Here is a 15,845-nt window from a genome sequence, read left to right as displayed (position 1 = left end):
GATTTCAGGCAGGGAAAGGGCGACGAACTCGCTTTCTCCCTGCCCACCGCCCGCGGTTTTTCGTTAAGGGGGAGGAGGTGGTCCCTGCTAATGTTGTTGCAGAAACCTTCTGCGCCTCCCCCCCTTTTTGCCCCTCTCTGGCGGAGCGTCAGGAGCCTCCTCCCGCGCCCACTCTGCCGCCTTTTTCTGCGACATGACAGTGTCGCAGAAGGAGGCTACCGCCGCCCAATCGTCAGCATTGGCAAGCATCCGTCCCAGCATCGTGGGAAGGTCAAGACCGGCCTCTATCCTGTCGGCGAAGGCATGGCGCTCGACAACCCAGGCCGGGCACACCTCTAGGGTGTGTTGCGCCGTGTCCCTTGCCTCTGGGCAGTGGTGGCACCTCGTGGTGGCCTCCCGCCCAACCTTCTCGTGCAGGTACTCTCCGAGCACCCATGCCCGGAGAGCACCTGCGTTACATGGAACGAGAGACCCCCGTGCCGCTACCTACCCATTCGCTAAGAACGGGACCAATAGCCTCGACCACCCTCAAGCCAGCCCTGGCGTGGGGCAGACGTCCCGCCAGTGCTCGACCACCTTTCGGCGGGCCTCATTCCGCCAAGCTTCCAGCATCCGCTGGGTAGCAGGCTCGCCCCCGCGGGCAAGCTCCTCCTTCCACTCGTGGGTGTTCGCGAGGGAACGCCACATACGACCACGGAGGCGAGCCCGCCAGCAAACACCCGCCTCCCAGGAAATGTTGCGGTACGCACGCGTGACCCTGATGGCCATCTTGCATTGTTCCCTTTGAAGCAACCGTGTATGTTGTTATTGTTGGCCACCAGGGCCCCGCACCACACAGGTGTCCCCTACATTGCCATCGACCGCACCACCCCCATATAGAGGCGGCGTTCCGAGAGGGTTTTCGGATGGACCGCGCAGGTTGGGCATTAGCCGGCTGAAACTAGAGACAGCGGCACCCAACCTGGCGGCCATCCACTCAAAGTGGGGCTGAAAGCCCCATTTCAAGTCAAGGATCAGTCCCAGATATTTCATCTGGGACTTCACCTCGACCCGAGTGCTCTCCACCAGGAGGCTCCTGAAACGCGGGCCTTTCTCGCCCCGCCCCCCGAGCCAAAGCACCTCCGTTTTATTGAGGGCTACTTTTAAGCCCAGGCGGCGGATCCTCCTCAGCATTATGCCGAGCCCGTCCTTCGCGGTGCGTCTTGCCTCTCCCCAGGTGCTACCCGAGATGACGACTAGGGTGTCATCGGCATAGCATACCAACGACACCCTCGCAGGGAGGCGGTGATCCAGGGCACGATCGTACCTTATATCCCACAGGATCGGTCCTAGGACCGAGCCTTGCGGCACCCCTCTGCTGACCATTCTGCTCATGGTGACGCCGTCTCGGTCCCTACAGGCGACCACTCGGTCGCCGAGATAGGCCCCGACAACCTCCTCTAGGTAGGGAGGAACCCTTTTTCTTTGGAGGCCCTCCCTAATCTTCTCCCAGGGTGTTGAAAGCGTTGGCAATGTCTAAGCTTATTGCCAATACCACCCTGCCCCGGTTCATCGATTGCGATCGACCAGAAATCTCAACCGCTGGATCGCTCCAACGGTTGATCTCCCCGGCCAAAAGCCGAATTGGGTGTATTCCAAGTCGGGGCCCACCGTTGACATATGCGTCACGAGGCGAGACGCTATGACCCTCTTGAAAAGTTTGCCCACCTCGCCTATCAGACAGATAGGCCGGTGGGCAGAGGGGTCATCCCCGGGCTTCCCCTCTTTGGGGATAAGGACGAGCTCGGCTTCCTTTCATAGTCTGGGGAACCGCCCCAGTTGCAGGCATCTGTCAAAAAGGTGCCTGAGGCGGTCCTGAGACGCTGAGTGCAATAGCCCATACGCGCCCCGGTACCCCATCGGAGCCGGGGGCACCATTCTTCCTCCTCATTCGCTGGATGGCCCTGGTCAGTTCACCCTCGGTGAACTTGAGGTCTTCCGACCACCGAATGCGTTCCCTGACCAGGGCCGGGTCCTCTTGGGGGCGGGCCTCTTCTTCCGGATATGTCGGGAAGATGGCAGCGACAACCTCTCTTAGAAACCCCGGATCAAGCGACTCCGTTGTAGGGGGCGCCGCCTGTCGGTGCTTGTTCCTGACAAGGCGGTACGGGCGCCCCCACGGATCCCCGTCCAGGGTTTCCAGCAACTCCCCTCAGGCATTGGCCTTGGACTCAGCAATGGCTGCCTGGAGGGCCTTCCTCGCGGCCCGGTACACCAGGTAGAGCCGGGCCGTTTCTTCCTCTGCCACCTTTCTTCTCCGACGGTACCTCGTGTACTGGCGACGCGTCGAGTTGCACTCCTGTCTAAGAAATGCAATCTCCGGCGTCCACGATACATGGCCTTCTTTTTTGGAGGCCCGCCCACATGGCACCGGGGCATGGCGACGTCGCAAACCTGCGACATCGCCTTCCGGAACCACTCCGCCTCCTCCACGTCGCCTTCCTCAAGGGAAACTTCCCAGGACTTGGCGATGACAGCGACCATTGCCCCGTCCAAGTGCTTTAGGGACCATCGCGGGGGGGGCGCCATCTGGTCTTTCAGGCCGGGCGCACGGCTCTCTCACCGGACTCGGTTAGGAGACCTCCATCACTATATACCGATGATCAGACAAGGTCTCCTCATCCGAGACCGTCCATTCAGTAATTTTGCCGTGCGCCTCAGGGGAGCCCATCGTTATGTCCACGATGGAGCTCCCCCGGGCCGCCACACAAGTAGGCACCGATTCCCTTGATGATATGGAGATCCAGTGCGGCAGCCCAGTTCTCCAACATCTCGTTCCTGGTGTCCGTGACTGGGCAACCCCAGTCAGCGGACTTTGCGTTGAAATCGCCCGCCACCAGCAACCAGCCTGGCTGCAGGCGGCGGACGACCCCATCGATCTCCTCGATTTTGTCTTCAAAGTCTCCGTGCGAGATGTTGGGGGAGATATACACCCCCACGACGGCCCAATCCCCCCATCGGCAGGCGACATACCCCTCGCCCCTAGCTACAGGGACGAGAGAGGAGGCAGCGCTTCTTCCCTTACTGACGATCGCGACCAGCCCCGCCGTGTCACCCCGCCACCTGCTATCGGCAGGGGGGACGGCATAGGGCTCGACCACGATCGCCACCTCAATGTTCCACTCCACCATCGCCTGGATCAACAGATCCTGAGCTCTGGCGGAGTGGTTCACGTTGGTTTGGAGGAGGCGATGACAGTCCATTAATGAGCCGTGTCCACCTCTCCTCCTGGCTACTTCCTGCTCGCATTGCGCCCGGTGCTGGGCTCTCCTCTGTATCTATGTTTCCTGCTGATGCAGCATCAGAGCTGCAAGAGTTTGCAGCTCCGACGCGCTTTTTGCTATCCTCCTTCTTCTCAGGAGGGGGATTACATGCCGGTCCTCCATAACGATGTCCCTCCGGCCTGCCCAGGTCGGCGTACAAAGGACATTTAAACTCCTTCTCGCAGAGGCTAGCGACGTGCCCCTCGTCACTACATCTGTAGCACCTGCCATCCCGGTTTACCGGGGAGTTGCAGGTGCTAATTGTCCAGCCCTAAGACATTTGAAACACTGGGCAGGCCTGGCCCTCAGTGCTTCTACTCTGGCCATCATCCAGCCAACCTGGACACGCGCCGCCTCCGCAAGTTTCTTGGCTGCCGCCGAGGGGCATCTGATCCATACTGATCCTAGCGGCCGCCTAATAACACCAACCTGTACCTTCCATGCTCCACATCCTCCTACTCTGGCCATAGCCTCCGCCACGGCCTGAGAGTCTGTGAGGTCATCCAGACCCGACAGACGGAGCTCAGTCATCTTCACGGGTCTGGGGATCTTCACCTCTTTACAGTCTAGCTCCGAGCGGAGCTTGGCAGCCAAAGCATCCGCCTTTTTACTACTCTGCTCCCCGGGAACTTCATAAATAATAGCCCCGGTGAGCGCCCTCCTGGGTTAAAGGGACGGAATTCCTAAACTCCTGAGGTCTATGTTGTTTTGGACTTTGCTCAGGGCTGCTGCCACCGTGACTTTGCTGTTGTCCACCGCCGTAAGGACAACAGCCGCGCGTTTTGAGACCCTGATTTTAATTAGTTTAGAGGGGCCCGTGTCCGGCTTTTTTCCCGTCCTGGGAGCGGGTTTTTTGTTCCCCAGATGGGTGGGGGCCACCGTTTCCCTGCCCTTGGAAGCCAGTTTAGTACTTGCAGCCGTCTCGGCTGCTTTCTTTACCTTCTTCTTGGTCTTCCTGCCAAGGACCGTGGTCCATGCCTCTTCTTGGCAGGGAGCATTCCCCTCAGAAGAAGCAGGCGCAGCCGCTGTTTCCCTTTCCCTGAGTTTCTTGCCAGGGTTGTCCTTCTGGACCTACTTCTTACTAGGTGGCACCTCCACTCTGGGAGCCTCTATTTCAGCGCTGCTCCTGCCCGGCTTGCCTCCCAGTGGGGGCCTTAGCTGCTTGTCGGGCAGCAGCCTGTTTTGGAGGGCGTCAAAGTGGGCACTTATCATAAGTGCCACCTGGTTTAAAACCCTGTTTATTAGGGCATCTTCCCTGTTCTGGGGGTCCTCTTCCAGGTTTGTAGGGAGTGCCACATTGTGGTTCCGTGTTCCTGGGAGGCCCGCCGTCACGCGGTGCACGTTCGCCGCCGGAGAAACCGCAACGGGCTTACCGCGGCGTCTACCAGCCATCGGGGGGATCCCATCAGCCCTTGGAGGGAGGAGGTTGGACTCGCGGGTTTAAGAAACATTGATTGACTCATCATCCGACGAGTCCTCAATCCGTCTGGGTTTTCTTTTTGTTATTGGACCCTTTCCACGTGTTTCCGCTTGATGAGCGGCAGAAGTTTCTTTTGCTTCAAGCCGGCGTTTTACTTCGGCAAGCTCTCCCCTCAGGAGATCCACCTCTCGACGCAGCTTGCCGTTGGCCAACTGGATGCAAGCGATCTCCTCTGTTCGGGATCTTGTACCGATTTCTTTAAAGGCTCCTTCTACTATGGTGGCAATTTCCCTAAGGGCTTTTTTTGAAGTCCCCTTCACGCCTTTTTTGTAATCTGCCACCTCTCTGACCCTGGCCATGCCTGAGTTGACCTATCCTCTCAGTCTCCTTTAAAGTGAGTTCACCGGGTTTGACCCAGGACTCACCAGAAGTGGGTTTAAGCCCCAGTGCTTTGGCTGCTGGGTTTTCTTTATCAGCCTTCGATTGACGGTCTAGGTTCGCCTCCTCCTGTGCATACTGATCCTCCCTATCCTCCGCAGATAGGGTAAGCCTGGGCTTCTTCACCTTTCCTGGGCTTTGAGAGGAGGACGCCCCCCTCCTTTTCCGGCTAGCCGATGTTAGATTTGTCGCAATACTCGCGTCCGTCTTGGCGGACATGTCGTTATCCTCCCCTGAACTATAGATCGGAGGCATATCAGGTTGGACGACAACAGATACACCCTCACCACCGATGTAAGACCCATTAGGGGTTGCATACCGGTCGGCAGAAAGCACCGAGGAGCCCGCGAGCACCTGTTGTACAGGTGGGTACAGAGGGCCCCCCATGGGATTAACTCCCAACGTCGGGAGCGTGGGAAACTCCGTCAGAGTGAGTGGAGGGTTAACCGTAACGTTCTCCACCACTCTAGGGAAAACCACTTTGGGAACCCTAAAACACTCTTTCTCACTCACTTGGGTAGAGCTGAAAAGCTCGAAATCAGAGGTCACCCGCTGAGAATCGGTCCCAGGTCTTCCACTCCTACTATGCCAGCCGGCAGGCAAGCAGGCATACCACCCTTCTTTTCGTTTTTATTAGGTATTGAAGAATAAAAATCCATATATTAGTGAAATCCCATGTCCCGTGACGGCTGTACCGACCGGCGTATCTCCCTCCCCCCCTGCAACGTGGGAAGGGGGTGCCCCGGGTACTCCCGGGGGGGTCGGCTTATGGCGCAGGCACCGGGAATTACTCATCCGGTGCACGGGCCTCCAGCCTCTTACTCACCGCGGGCGGGGCAAGCCCCAGACTCCCGCAGCTTTCGGGGGTCCCCCACCTCAGACAGTGAGGGCACCGTCACGGGTGGCGCCACCCGGGGGGCCCCACGGACAGATCGGGCAACGGAAGCGACGCCCCCTCCGCACCCTAATCGCCGTGGCGACCAGCACGTCTGCCGTGAGGTACACGGCCCTCACGACAGACACACCACTACCCAGCTTGTGTCCCGCTTCGGAAGGGGCGCCGTCGCGGAAACACCGGGCACTTGCGTCTCACCCCGAGCCCTGCCTCTGAATATTACCGAGCGGCCTTGGGGCCGGCCCGGCCCGTAACCTCGGGGAGAGTTTCCCACGAGGTGCGCGTCGGACTGTCCACCGCCGCTCTGACCTTGCCTCGGAATACTTTCGGGCGGTCCAGAGACGGCCCAGCCCGCTGGGTCCGGGAGTTCCGGAATCCCTACGGCCCGTCCACCATGTACGATGGGACCAAGACGCCCTGCTCCGGGAAAACTCCCCTCGCAAGAGCGTCTGGTCCCGCAGCACTCGCCCCGGACCCCAACCTCGGAAAACGTCCGAGTGGCTCCGGGGCTGCGCGGGCCCGAAACCCCGGGGAGAATTTCCCACGGGGACCGCGCCGGAGCATCCACCGCCGCTCCGACCCAAACCCGGATCAATTCCGGGCGGCCCGGAGACGGCCCAGCCCGACAGGTCCACAGACTCCGAGATACTGCCGGCCCGTCCACCTCTCCGGGGTACCGACTCCCCCCATGCCAGGACGCGAGCCGCAAAAGCGACACTGTCCCCAGACACAGAGGTTATCGGTCCCCCTCTTCGCAAGAGGCCCTCCTCGCCATGCGCCTTGGGTCATGCGTTCGTTTTCACGCTGAAAAACGAACGCCTTCACTGGTGATCTCTTAGCCCGTTTCCCGCTAAGGAAATGGGAGCCCTCTCACCACGTCAAGGTGGATCACCGTCGAGGGGGAAACTGCTACCTTATATCTAACCTAACCTAACTTACCCATTTTTTTTACATAGGGAAATTCTTATGGATACCCCTCTCTTCCGGGGGTAAGGGCGGCGGTTATGCCGGACTCTTACCGGCTAAAACCCCATGGTGATCTACCTTTACATAAGACGTGAGGGGCGCCCCGGGCTTGCGAAGGCATACTCCAACGGGCGCCCCCCAAGCCTTTTTCCTTCTTCCATTTGACGCGGGAGAGGGCCGTCCTGGCTGGAGACCGTTGCGGGACCACCACGCAACGGTCTCCCCTGCCGTGGAGCTGCGTGCAATGGGATAGGGTGCCCCCGCACCCGATCCCTGCAGCTCCCAGCAGTCTTGGGCTGGAGGGCATATCTCGCCCGTTCCTCCTTCCAACCCGTGACTGTTATGGGGAGTTTTTATGAGGCCCGTGCATATGCTCTCCTCCCCGGTCTCTTTTTGCGGCAGGGAGCGGCGTTTGGGGCCGACTCCTTCCTTCTCTCGTTGCTCTCCTTCTGTGAGATGACAGACTTACAGAAGGAGAGCGCGGCTGCCCAGTTCTCCTCCCCTTCGAGCATGGCACGCACCATGCTCTCTAGGGAGAAGTCAGCCTGGGTGATGTCCAGGGCCCGGAGTAAAACCTGACGGTCATCATCCCATGCTGGACATTCCAGCAGGGTGTGATCCGCCAAGTCCATCCAAGCCTTACAGTGGTGGCACACACTGGTGGGTTTACGTCCTATTCGGTGCATGTACTCACCGAAGCAACCATGCCCGGTGAGCACCTGCCCCAGCCTGTAGGTGAGGGATCCGAAGCGCTGTCGGCCCACCCATTCCTTCAGAACGGGCCCGATGGCACCGACGACGCGAGAGCCCATCTAGGGACAGGCTCTCGCCCCAATCCTCGACAGCACGCCGCCTCGCTTGGAGGCGCTGCACCTTTGTGTGTCCAGGCAGCCCCGGGGGCCCGACGGCGCGCGCATTTCTCTGTGTACGCATCAGCGTACACACGCGCCTCGAGCACCCACGGGAGCGCCCCGGCCACTAGCATTGCCGCCACAGTGGCGATGATCCGGTAACCCCGTGCGACACGGATAACCAGCCCCCGTTGAACGGTTTGTAAGAGCTCCTTTAAACGATGGCTGGCCGCCACGTCGGCGTACCACACGGGGGCGCCATATAGCGCAATCGACCGGACCACGCCGAGATAAAGGCGGCGAGCTCTACCTCCGGGTCTCCCGAGATTAGGCATCAGCCTGCCAAGATTGGCAGACACCGCCCGCACCCGAGGGACTAACCGCAGGAAGTGCGGCACGAAACTCCATCTGCTGTCGAGGATGAGACCCAGATATTTCATCTGGGTCCCAATTGGGACTTGGACCCTCTCTACGGTTAACTGGGCCCTGCGCGATGGTCCCCTCACCCAAGGTCCGGCAAACCAGACGACCTTGGTCTTTTGGGGAGCCAGGCGTAAGCCCAGAATCCGTATACGACCCACCAGGTATTCGCCACCCCGGCCTCGGCGAGGCGAATGGCACTCCTCCAGTCTTTGGCCCAGGCCAGCCGCGAGTGAATCTCACTCGCATTTCTCTTTCCTTATTATTTTTTATATTTTCGCGCTTACTTGTTTCCACATTGTTTTCATTCTCCTCATTAAACAATTCGCTGATATTAAACTTATTTTCATCTTTTCCATCATCCATCATATTTTTCTTTTCTTCAATGTCTACACCGCGATTGTCCTCACTTATATTATTTATCCCCTTATGTGTAAAACTCCTCATAGTATTTATTTTTGTGTTTTCCCGATTATTTTGCGAATTCTGTTCCGGCAGCGTGACCCGCTCAAACGACACCCACGACGGGCGGATGACCGCATCCCGCAATCTAATCTCTAGTTTTTTATAGTCAATTATGCCCTCATTGTGAGCGAGCCATTTCGATCCCAAAATTACCTCCGCCGATAATTGCGGGACAACCAAAAAATTTGTGTCGATTCTCTGTTGATCAATTTTTATTTCCGTAAAAATCTGTTTTTTTATCTGAACGTATTTGTTCCCAATTGGATTATAGATTCGTATACTATTCACGGGCAACACCTGCACACCATCTTTCCGACTTAATTTCTCATATACCGCGTCCGAGATGCAAGACTCACAACTTCCCGTATCAATTACCGCTCTGTACACGCCGTCAGAAATCTTTACCTTTACAATTGGGCATCCAATGTCCGTCCCTTCGACATCCCCATGCCCAGTCTCACCGTTCTCAACTCAATTTTGTAGGTCCTCCTCAATATCAACATCTTCTCTGCTCGAAACGGGACCCTTTTCTTTCGAGCACGCAGTTAGTTTAAATGTTTGTTCATCGTATTGAAAGAATGCTGCGAAATATCAGTTGAGTTAGTGTTCATGTTTATATTTGCGCTGCCTGGAACCGCGGGAGGTATATTTTGAATTCTTGGCATCCAAGGTTGTACTGACTTGTTTACCCAATCATACGACTTCGTTTGATCATAATTATTTTGGTGATTTTGATATTGCTGATTCTGATGATTCGGATTTATCTGATTCTGAAAATTTTGATAATTTTGATTCTGGACATTTAAATTCTGATAATTTGGATAATTTTGATTCTGATGATTATAATAATGATTTCTACCTGTGCTATTAAATCTCGCTCTATTCTGTGTGCCATATTGATATTTATATCTATTTCCGTTATACAGATTTTGTTGGTTCACAGCTTTATTTCTATTTCTATACATATTATTCTGATTACCCAATCTATCATTATTATCCTTCGCATTTAATTTGCTATCCTGAACATTTAAGTTTCTAATTTGGGAGTTTGAACTCTCCTTTTCCAACTCGTTTTTCTCTTCTTTTTTCTTTACTGGATTTAAATCTATATATTGCAATCTCCTAACGATAGTCTGTTCATCCTCAAAATCAGCCCCAGCTAACGCCTCCCGCGCCCTCCAAGGCAGCTGCTGCGCAATCTTAAAATTAACTTCGAAATTTAGCATTTGTGGCTCAAAATATTGTGCTAATCTCCGCTGTTCCGAGAAAAAAGCCTCCAGCGATTTGTTTTTCTCCTCATATCGTCTATTTTGCCATTTCTCTTTGATTTTTATTTGTATAGGTATCGAGAAGAATGCTTTCTTAAAATGCTCTTTAAATAGTTCAAACGTTATTTAATTTTGCTTATTATTTTCAAACCAATATTTTGCTTTTCCATCTAAACTATTTCCTATTACGAGCACTCTTGCCGCGTTCGCAATATTTTTTACGTTCAAATAATTCTCAAGATCATTTAAATATTCGATTGGATGTTTCTCATCCTCATCTTTAAATCTGGGAATTTTAATGTCTAGGTGCATTCTTTGGAAGTCTACTAGCAAACTCGGTACAGCCGCGCCACTCTGATTACTTATCACGCTATTGATATTTTCGCGCAAACTTCGCGTCTGTTCCCGCTCCTCACTACATTTTAGGCGTAATTCCTGCAACTCACGCTCTATTCTATTGAATTCCTCCTGTCTTTCACGCAATCTTATCACTTCCGCGTTTAAAGCGTTATATTGGCTTAATTGTTCTTTTATTTTTCTAATTTTGTCCTCCATTTTTATTTTTTCACCGATACTTTGCCTTTTATCAATCTTTTTTGTACTAATGTTTTTCTCAATACCTTCCGCCGCTTTCTTAGCCGAATTACGCGTATCCATTCGAATCACTCATACAGTCATCCAAGGCCACATTCCGATCTGAGAGTCAATATTTACCGTTTTCTAACTTTTCGTTCGGGCGCCAAATGTAACGTAAATCGGGTTTAGGAGACCAAGAATGAATGCACAAGCGATGCAATGAATTGAAGGATTAATTATATTTGCGATATGCCTCAAGACAATGGACTGAACAAAATTGATTGGGCGCAGTCCCACAGGCGGGACCAACGATTATCGAAACGTATCGTATGCGCGTGGATCATTAAGAGAGAGAGAGTACGACCTGACGTGATTTTCGATGTCGAAGCGCCGTGAAAACGAAGGCGATTTTGCACCTTTGATGATAGTCAAACCCAGTGCTGCGATGCCGTGCTGTGGCTTGATTCGGAGCTGCAGGACCTCACACGTTCTCCCGTGTTCGGTGTTCCGCGCCTTGCGTCCGGCTCCGTCGGCGCTTTTTCTTGGGAATCTTCTTTATCCTCCTAGACCCCGGAGCTCGCGTCAGCGCATCCCCGACTACGCCTCACGAATTCCGGACTTCTTCCGAATTAGATCTTTCGCCCAGGCCAGTCCGAACACCTCTAATCTGATTCTCCTGTCCCCGGCTCCTTTCCTTCGCCACGCTCCCGTCCTGCCATTACTTTTATCCTTCTCCTTCTCACATTCCATCGCTCGCCTCGCTCGTCGCGCTTTTCCCTTTCCGCTGGGCACATTTCCCACTTTCTCCTAAACCTGTCTCTCTCCTCTCTCTTCCTACTCTCTCTCTTACGCGCCTCGCAATTCCATTGAACGCTCTAATTCGCTACATCCTCTTACTCTCTCCCTCTCTTTATTTTCTTGCCCTTCTTGTAGTACCTTTCGCACTTCCCCCCTCAACACCTACCACTCTCTCTCCCTCTTCTCTTCCTCCAGAGATCTCTCTACCTTTTCCCTCCAAATAACTCCTTTCCTACCTTTGTCTACTCCCATCACTTTACTTTACAATCTCTTCCTTCAAACTTTTACCCTCCCCTTTAACCAAAATCACTGGGAAGTTGTCCGAGTCCACATTCTCCGCCACCTCCACCCTTAAAAATCTATCCCATACTTTCCCATTTCTTGTCACGTAGTCTAGTACCGATTCCCCTCTTGCTCCTGCGTACGTCCACATCCTCTCCCTATCTCCTTTACCGCACCCATTATACATAAGTCGTCTTATTTCCTTCAATTTCTCAACCAGTACTCTTTTTTCTCTGTTTATTTTTTTATCCCTTGACTTTCTCCCTACCTATTTCCCTCTTTCGTCTCTCCGCTCCAACCACCCGTCCAACTCCCCCGTCCTCGCATTAAAGTCCCCACTCATTATCGTTCTCATTCCATCCCTCTTCTCCTCCACCCAATCCCTAATTCTAGCCCATTTCTTTTCCAAGTCTTTATTTACATAAACCCCAATAGTCCTCCACCTCTCCTCTTTATTCTTATCTTTGTTGTTATTATCTCTTCTATTTCTTCCAGCTTTTTTTCCTCTATCTTCTCTATCTCTTTTCTTACTCCCATCTACATCTCCCCCCATTGCCCTACTTTTCCTATTTTTCCTTTTAACTAGTTGCACGTTCGATTTAAATTCCCTTGGTAACCTTTGTTTCACTTTGTCTCAGCATTTTATCTCTATCCACGTTTCTGCTAACACCACCACATCCCATTCCGCAATCCCCCTCCAGAAATCTTTATTTTTATTTCCTACTCTTGCCACGTTCCAAAAAGCTATTTTCCTTATCCTCATCTTCTCATTATTTTGTTCTCTATCTTGCCTTCTTTTTTCCCTAGCGTCCCTTTTCCTCTCTACTCTCTTCTCCTTAATATTCTCCTCGTTGTTCTACTACCTGCCTACCTCCCCCGTTATCCTCTTTTTTCCTTGCTTTTTTCCTTTTACCACCCTCTTTTTTCCTTTCTTCGTATTCCTCATCATTCTGCTTTCTCTTTCCTTTCCTAATCTATCCCTCAAAATTTCCCCTTTTTTATCCCACAACCACTATTCACCTTATATTTTCACTTTATTATTTCCTACGAACATCCTTGCCCTTTTCTCCCTCCTCCATCCTTGCCCCTTGCACCCTCCTTTGGTCTAGCCACCTCCCTCATCTTCCATCTGCTTTGCCTCTCTTTCCATGTTAAATCATCCTCTATCCATATTTTTTTTCCTTTCAACACCTTCTTTCTCATAACCTTTTTCTTTTCTATCTCCGATTTTAATCTCACTACTGCCATTTCCCCCATTGCTCTCTGCCTGCCTTAATCCTTTTTACCTCCTCTATCTCTACTTTTACCCTAATTTTTTTAAGTATCTCCCTCACTTTATTCTCCACTTTTTCTCCATTTTCCTTATATCCTTTTAACACTACATTCCTTCTTTTTTCCTGTTTTTCTTTCATTTTAAAATCATTTTAATTTTCCTAATTTTCTCCTCCATTCCCCGGCTTCTTCACCCCTTATTTTTTCTCTTTCCTTACTCTTTAGCTCGTTGACCTTTTTTCTAATTTCTCTATTTTTCTCCCCTCTTCGTTTATTTTTAGCCCTTTCTCCTACTTTTTCTCCAGCTATTTTATTCTTTTCTCCATCTTACTTCTTTCCACCCTTCAATCTTTTTCCGCCTTTCTTATCTCCTCTAACTTTTTCACAATGCCTTTTAAGCTCTCCTCCATCCTCTCCTATTTCCTACTACACCTCTCTCACCTCTTCCATCATCAATATCACCTCCCCTCCCTCTCCCTTCTTCTTTCTCTTGGCGGCGTTCTTGGTGTTTTTTTGCTTCTCTTAAATTTATCTTCTTCCTCCTTTTTAGTTTCCTCTATCCCCTCCGTCATATCTCTTTTTCTCTTTCATAATTCCAAACTTCCACTGCATTTTCTTCTTCTCAATTCTTTTAAATCCCCTCTTTTCAACCCCTTCCTTATCTCTTTCTTCGCCACTTCCATCAACGCTGCTATTTTGCTTTTGTCCATTCTTCCTCCTACTCCTGCTTGGTTTCCGCTTTTTTCTATTTCCTTATGACGTCTTCCAATTAGACAAGCCAAACGGAATGCGTTTATGAACGCATTACTGTGCGTACGCGCCTTTACTCGTGCGCGCTTCGTCTTCTTTCCTTCCCCCCTTTCTCACTCCCAGCTTTCTCACAATTCTTAACCTTTCAATCTTACGTACAGACCGTGCCATTAATGCCTGGGTCACCCATTTTAGGGACCTCGTATTTTTCTTGTTTATTTACGTTCATGACCGAATTTTGCGCGCGACCACGAATGTGTCGTGGTGTTAGTAGTGTTTTGACAGCTAGCCGTTCTAACCTCGATTTTGATTGGTCAAATTTCTGAAATATTCTAAAAGAATATTTAGTAATAAAGCCAGTTGTCCATTAGGAATTAAAGAAAATTACTCAATTTAATCGAAAGGAAGTGAATTGAAGCATTTGATACGTCAGATAAGTAGTATTAAAAAAAATAAAATAAAATTGCTAATAAATTGTTTGTTATTAAGAAAATATATTTTGTGAGCTGTTTTTCTTATTTACAGGTAATAATAAATAAGCGAAAGGAGTTAACAACGGAGCGTTTGGGGCAACAAGCATTTTATTAGATACAAGAACAGAAATAATACCTAATCATGAGATATTTGACAGAATGTAATGGTAAAGTAGTTCAATATTACTGATTTTGCAAGAATGGATATTGTATGGTTGGATATTGTGTACATGTAATAACAATCATTCGATATCTGAGATATGCATAATATCTTGACAAAGATATCTATGATCTAGCTAGCAAGATCAGCTAACGATGTATTTGTTGAGTTTTAGTGAACTGATAATAAAAAAGAAGTAAATAAAGTTTATATGTTTGCCAGGACCCAAGTTTGGCAAGAGAGCATGACGTTTTTTCTTGCTGAAAGGCCAGTAGAGTCCAGAGCGTTCATCTTAGTGCTCGCATGCCATTATCTTTATATTTTGTACTATGAGCAGCTGGACAAAGGGAATGCATCAATGCACTGCTATGTTAGAAAATGTTGCAACCAGCTATGGACATCCCTCTTCAGGGCTTCAGCACCTGAGGCGCCTGGAAAAATTAGTATACCACTTAAGAACAACATTGTTCAATGTTTAAACAGGTTTAAATTAATATATTATTTTTTGATACATACATATTTTAAAATTACCTGCACTCTTGTTTAGACGCACATATTGATTGTATGTATTAAAGAATAATATATTAATTTAAACCTGACTGAGGAACGAACAATGTTTTCAAGTAGTATACTAATTTTTCCAGGCGCCTTAGATGTGGAGGCTCTGAAGAGGGATGTCCATAACTGATTTCAACATTTCCTAACATAGCAGTGCATCGATGCATCCTCGTTGTCCAACTGCTCATTGTACAAAATATAATGATAATGGCATGCGAGCACTAAGATGAATGCTCTGGACTCTACCGGCCTTCCAGCAAGAGAAAACGTCATGCTCTCTTGCCAAACTTTGGTTTTGGCAAACATATAAACTTTATTTACTTCTGTTTTATTATCAGATTCTCTAAAATTAAATAAATACATCGTTAACTGATCTTGCTAGCTCATAGATATCTTTGTCAAGATATTGTGCATATCTCAGATATCGAATGATTGTTATTACATGCACACAATATCCAACCATACAATATCCATTCTTGCAAAATCAGTAATATTGAACTACTTACCATTACATTCTGTCATATATCTTATGATTAGGTATTATTTCTGTTTTTGCATCCAATAAAATGCTTGTTACCTCAAACGCTTCGTTGTTAATGCTCCTTTCGCTTATTTATTATTACCTGTAAATAAGAATAACAGCTCACAAAGTTTATTTTCTTATTAACAAATAATTTATTAGCAATTTTATTTTATTTTTTTTTAATGCTATTTATCTGACGTATCAAATGCTTCAATTCACTTTCTTTTGATTAAATTGTGAGTAATTTTCTTTAATTCCTAATGGACAACTGACTTTATTACTAAATATTCTTTTGGAATGTTTCAGAAATTTGACAGATCAAAATTGAGGTTAGAACGACTAGCTGTCAAAACACTACTAACACTACTATACATTGGTGGTCGCGCACGACATTCGGTTATGAACATAAAAATGACCAAGAAAGAAAT

General features: G+C 50.0%; 1 protein-coding gene across 2 annotated transcripts in view; it reads left to right on the top strand.

The window, feature by feature from the left end:
• LOC113005801 (putative fatty acyl-CoA reductase CG5065) overlaps positions 1-15,845 on the top strand; it is a 73,623-nt gene that overhangs the window by 55,898 nt on the left and 1,880 nt on the right. The gene's annotated exons all lie outside the window — the stretch shown is intronic.

This window comes from Solenopsis invicta, chromosome 10 (assembly GCF_016802725.1).
Source record: "Solenopsis invicta isolate M01_SB chromosome 10, UNIL_Sinv_3.0, whole genome shotgun sequence".
Taxonomy (NCBI): Eukaryota; Metazoa; Arthropoda; class Insecta; order Hymenoptera; family Formicidae; genus Solenopsis; species Solenopsis invicta.
Note: the sequence above shows the minus strand (reverse complement) of the source record. Positions and strands in the feature narration are given on the sequence as shown.